Raw genomic sequence first — 6,000 nt, 5'->3', positions numbered from 1 at the left:
GATTGACCAGTTTTGTGAGTCTTGTTTAACTTGTACACCACATCTCCTTCCCCATAAGTGCTTTGGTTCTTGGAATATTCATAGTACTTCTTTTGATATTGTTGGGAACCTCCAATTGTTTTCCTTGCCAGGCAGTGGACTGTGCTCAACCTTTCTTCGAGTTCTGCTACGTATTCGTGAGGTTGGTTACTTTTATTGTTATTGTCTTTAATATTAAAGACCAGGTCAAGGGGTTGTCTCACCTCCCTCCCCAACATCATCAGATTTGGAGTGAGACCTGTGGTACGGTTTGGGAGAGCGCGTATAGCGCCAGTGAGGATGGGGAGGTCTTTATCCCATTTTGTATGGTCTCCCTTCAGATAGCATCTTATCATTTGTAGTATGGGGCGATTATATCTTTCCACTTGACCATTAGAGCTGGGGTGGTACCTAGTTGTACGTGTTCTAGCTATGCCTAACAAGTCACAAACGGCTTGGAAAAGAGAACTTTTTAAAATTGGTGCCTTGGTCGGTATGAACTGTCAAAACAGGTCAAAAATTAAAACTAATTCCAATGATCACCCCTCTAGCTATATAATTGAATGTCCAGCTCGCGAGTAAGATGTAAACAACTCCTTTTATGGAGATTGGCGCACGCGTACTGCGCGATGTCATGCAGATGCAGCTATGGCGAGTGCATTGTGAATTTAAGACTATAAAATACTGACTCACTGGTATTATTGTGCATGCCTTCGCTACAAAGGATTGTGGAAAGCCATCCCCTGTAACGTTGAACATATTTTTGCGCACACTGGTGTGTCTGCAAACAAAATCCATCCTATGAGAGCACAAAGACAATAGTGGTGCAATGTACACAGCGATGCATGGAATTTGGTATGTTTGAGGATTTCGTTAGCATTTGTACCATGTACTTGGTGATTTCAGTAACCGTTGTGTATGTGACATTATAAGTGTATTTACGTTGATCAAGATTGTTATGCTGAATCTAAAAACAAAGTTGATTATGTCCACTGAACATATTTGTATCGTCCTATAGACCTCATTAAATCATTTGATTTGACGCCACATTTGTCATAATCCGTTTATGGAAACGAGAGTTACAACCGCCAGAAGGCAGTGCCTGAGTGACCACGTACGTTACCGAGGAATACAGCTACAGCTGTACCGTATGAGCCTGTGAGAGACGATGCAATCATGCTTCTCCAAAAGTCTCTGCAAAGTACACGTAAAAACATTATTTGTGTAGGGACAGCATTGCATTCTACGCATTGAGCAAAAATTGATGTTCGAGATAGGTCTTTCTACAGTATTGGGTAATTTTTACGGACAAAGGTTACATGAATATTTTTTTAAGAACCATCCATTGAAGAATTACAAGTTATGTGATATTGTCGAGTATGTATTAAAGATATGGCACTTTCCACAGTAAAGTGTACAGAGTGACCCAAAATAGGAATTCTTTAAAGAAAAAAAATTAAAAGGTCAACTATGATTTGGGTATACATCCATCTTCTCAGAAGTGTTAGTGAAAAGATAAGATTCTCTTGTACAATAAAAATATACAGAGTTGAATAGTAGTACTAGCAAGGTATTGCTTACGTAATGGGACGGACATGAGGGTACCACATGGAGACTACCAAGAAGTATTACAAATGTTGTTGTGCGTTTTTATAAAGTAGAGATAAGTATCCAATTGTCGTTTACTCTAGATTAAAAAAAAAAATCATATGGTGGAAAAATATTGAAATGTATACCGGACCACAATACTTTTTTTCACAAGGGCAGTGAAGATATTTCTATTTTTTAGTGACAGAATCTGGTTTAATACATTTAGAGTATTGTATGAAGAGCTTAATCAATCAGTGTTCTTGTTGTGCTCCCTTTATTATAATCCTTTTCAAAAAAATCTGCAAAAAAGGGCCCTGTTCTGCAGTGAAGGTGAATATTGGCGTCTATAGGCTTACCTTCGTAACATTGACGGACAACAAAAACATGTCCATTAAGTGTGAGATTTTCAACACTTCATTGCACTAATTTTTCAGTTTATTACCCCTCAGCCGAGAGGCTCGAGGGGTATTGTCATCGCCTAGGGCGTCCGTCCGTCCGGATGTGTGTGTGTCTGTCTGTCCGTCCGTCCGTCCGTCCGGGCAGCTTAGTTTCCGGATGATAACTTGAGTTAGAAATGTTGTTTGGGGTTGTAACTTCGGTAGGGGGTTGCCCTTGGGAGTAGGCAAGTTGGGATTGGTTTTGAGGTCAAAAGGTCAAAGGTCAAGGTCACCGTGGTGAGTTAAATGTAAATGGTTTCCGGATGATAACTTGAGTTAGAAATGAGATTTTGGTGTCTAACTTTGGTAGAGGGTTGCCCTTGGGAGTAGGCAAGTTGGGATTGGTTTTGGGGTCAAAAGGTCAAAGGTCAAGGTCAGCATGGTGAGATAAAGGTAAATGGTTTCCGGATGATAACTTGAGTTAGAAATGAGATTTTGGTGTCTAACTTTGGTAGAGGGTTGCCCTTGGGAGTAGGCAAGTTGGGATTGGTTTTGGGGTCAAAAGGTCAAAGGTCAAGGTCAGCATGGTGAGATAAAGGTAAATGGTTTCCGGATGATAACTTGAGTTAGAAATGAGATTTTGGTGTCTAACTTTGATAGGGGGTTGCCCTTGGGAGTAGGCAAGTTGGGATTGGTTTTGGGGTCAAAAGGTCAAAGGTCAAGGTCACCGTGGTGAGTTAAATGTAAATGGTTTCAGGATGATAACTTGAGTTAGAAATGAGATTTTGGTGTCTAACTTTGGTAGAGGGTTGCCCTTGGGAGTAGGCAAGTTGGGATTGGTTTTGGGGTCAAAAGGTCAAAGGTCAAGGTCACCATTGTGAGTTAAAGGTAAATGGTTTCCGGATGATAACTTGAGTTAGAAATGAGATTTTGGTGTCTAACTTTGATAGGGGGTTGCCCTTGGGAGTAGGCAAATTGGGATTGGTTTTGGGGTCAAAAGGTCAAAGGTCAAGGTCACAGTGGTGAGTTAAATGTAAATGGTTTCAGGATGATAACTTGAGTTAGAAATGAGATTTTGGTGTCTAACTTTGGTAGAGGGTTGCCCTTGGGAGTAGGCAAGTTGGGATTGGTTTTGGGGTCAAAAGGTCAAAGGTCAAGGTCACCATTGTGAGTTAAAGGTAAATGGTTTCCGGATGATAACTTGAGTTAGAAATGCGATTTTGGTGTCTAACTTTGGAAGAGGGTTCCCCTTGGGAGAAGGCAAGTTGGGATTGGTTTTGGGGTCAAAAGGTCAAAGGTCAAGGTCAGCATGGTGAGATAAAGGTAAATGGTTTCCGGATGATAACTTGAGTTAGAAATGAGATTTTGGTGTCTAACTTTGATAGGGGGTTGCCCTTGGGAGTAGGCAAGTTGGGATTGGTTTTGGGGTCAAAAGGTCAAAGGTCAAGGTCACCGTGGTGAGATAAAGGTAAATGGTTTCCGGATGATAACTTGAGTTAGAAATGCGATTTTGGTGTCTAACTTTGGTAGAGGGTTGCCCTTGGGAGTAGGCAAGTTGGGATTGGTTTTGGGGTCAAAAGGTCAAAGGTCAAGGTCACCATTGTGAGTTAAAGGTAAATGGTTTCCGGATGATAACTTGAGTTAGAAATGCGATTTTGGTGTCTAACTTTGGAAGAGGGTTCCCCTTGGGAGAAGGCAAGTTGGGATTGGTTTTGGGGTCAAAAGGTCAAAGGTCAAGGTCAGCATGGTGAGTTAAAGGTAAATGGTTTCCGGATGATAACTTGAGTTAGAAATGAGATTTTGGTGTCTGACTGAGGTAGGGGTTTGCCCTTGGGTACAGGCAAGTTGGGATTGGTTTTGGGGTCAAAAGGTCAAAGGTCAAGGTCAGCGTGGTGAGTTCAATGTAAATGGTTCCGAATGATAACTTGAGTTAGAAATGAAATGTTGGTGTCTAACTTCGGTAGGGGGTTTCCCATTGGTACAGGCATGTTGGGACTGGTTCTGGGGTCAAAGGCCAAAGGTCAAGGTCACCACGTTGAGTTAAAGGTTAATGGTTTCCGGATGATAACTTGACTCTGGCTGAGGGGTTTCAACAGCAACGCTGTTATTTTAAATATTTGTAGTATCACAAAGTTTGAACAAGTTCCTCCTCTAGATCACTTCTCTGACTCCCTTTTTACCCCAAACCCCAGCCAGTCCCCAGCCACACCCCGTATCTTGTTATGAGGGTGATTTTAAGGAGTTCCAATTATCTGATAAATTTCCTTCTTGTTCATCAAAATCATGGCTAGAGCCGTGAATGAACTTTATTAATTTTTAATATTGGTATTAGTGGACATTACTTCAGGTTGAATTTGTTTAGGCTGCCCTCAATATGTGTTAGTGCCAAATCCACCGTTTGAGACAGTTATAGCGCCCTCTGAAAAGTTTGTTGTTATTATTATGGGATGGCGAGTGATAGGAGTGTGGAGGACTAAAGTTTTTTTTCTACCTTTTAACAAGCTTTCTTTTGGACTCTCTCTCGACTTATGGATATTTGTGTGTGTTTTGGAGCTATTGGTTATAAGAGGAGCTTCTCATAAACTGTAAGAACACAGTAGGCAAGGCAATATTGAAGAAAATAGAACTGATTGAGGGCCTTGAATGAACAGTGTGTGAACTTGTGTTTATTCTTCTGAGAACAATTGAAGCGTTGGCAACTTAGGCCCAGTCCTGTCCACCAAATAAACGTGAAAAGTGTGCTTCAAACTGAACTTCAGAAGGGCCCATAAATAGGCACGTACCAGTTGAAAAAAAATGTCCAGTTTACGGGAGGAATACTGTTCCATAGACTGAGTTACAAGTATACACAGAACTTAGAATAGAACTGAGTACAGAGTAGGCCTACCCTGCATAAATTGCCAGAATGGATGAACTAGATCATTAAGTCATGTTGTCCACGGTTGACCCATGGTTACCGACACCCGAAGCCAGTCCGGGTGGTGCTGCGGGTGGTGGAGAAGAACCAAATGAAGAGAGTGCCGGTGCCTTAACATCCTTTCTTCAGCAACAGGGGGAATCAATGAAACAGCAAAACCAACTGATGGAGTTGTTGGTTGAGTGTCACATAAGATCATCCCTCCCCCAAAGACAGATACAGCCATTCAGTGGAAACCCGCTTGATTACCATGCATTTGTGAGGGCCTTCGAGCACACCATTGAACCCAAGAGCAACAAAGTTTCCAGCCAAGACCAGTTTCAGCACAACTGTGAGTGGTGAATCAGAACAAACTGGAAGCAGTGGAGCCTGCATTTATTGCAGTGATGCTAGCCATTGCATAGAGAACTGTGCAGTACTGGCCAGCAAGCCATATGAAGAGAGAATTGAGTTCTGCCATGCCAAGGGGCTATGCTTTGGGTGAATGCGTGCATCATCACATCTTGCAAGAGACTGTAAGAAAAGACAGAAGTGCAGCATTTGTCGACGGTGGCATCCTACAGTACTACACAAGAATGGAAAAGCCCTCAGCAGCCTGATGCTACACCAGTCAGTGCCGTCGATGGAAAGCAAACTCGGCTTTATAATGGACAGACCGAGGTACATGTAAAGGACAATGTTAAATGCAGTTTAACAAACTCCGACAATGTGTGTCCTACTGAATCACAAAGAAGGGGTGGTTCCAGTCATCCTGAGGTCAAGAAAGACAGGAATGCAGACAAAAACCTATGCATTCTTGGACTCCGGCAGTAATGCAGTCTTCTGTGCTGATGCAGTGGTGACCCGGCTTGGTGAGAAAGGAAAGACAGTCAACATACAAGTATAAACTTTGACTGACGAGAAGGTGGTGAAGGGTCGTGTGTTGTCAGATCTTGAGATAACGGACCTACAGAGTCAAACAGTCATCAGTCTCCCAGAAGTCTACACCCAGACACAAATCCCGGTAGTCAGAGAAGACATCCTCACCCAAGATGACTTGAAGGAATGGCAGTACTTAGACAGAGTTGAGCTGCAAAATGTTGACGCAGAGGTGGGGCT

Source organism: Patiria miniata, unplaced genomic scaffold (genome assembly GCF_015706575.1).
Source record: "Patiria miniata isolate m_02_andy unplaced genomic scaffold, ASM1570657v1 HiC_scaffold_7, whole genome shotgun sequence".
Taxonomy (NCBI): Eukaryota; Metazoa; Echinodermata; class Asteroidea; order Valvatida; family Asterinidae; genus Patiria; species Patiria miniata.
This window is presented reverse-complemented; position numbering follows the sequence as displayed.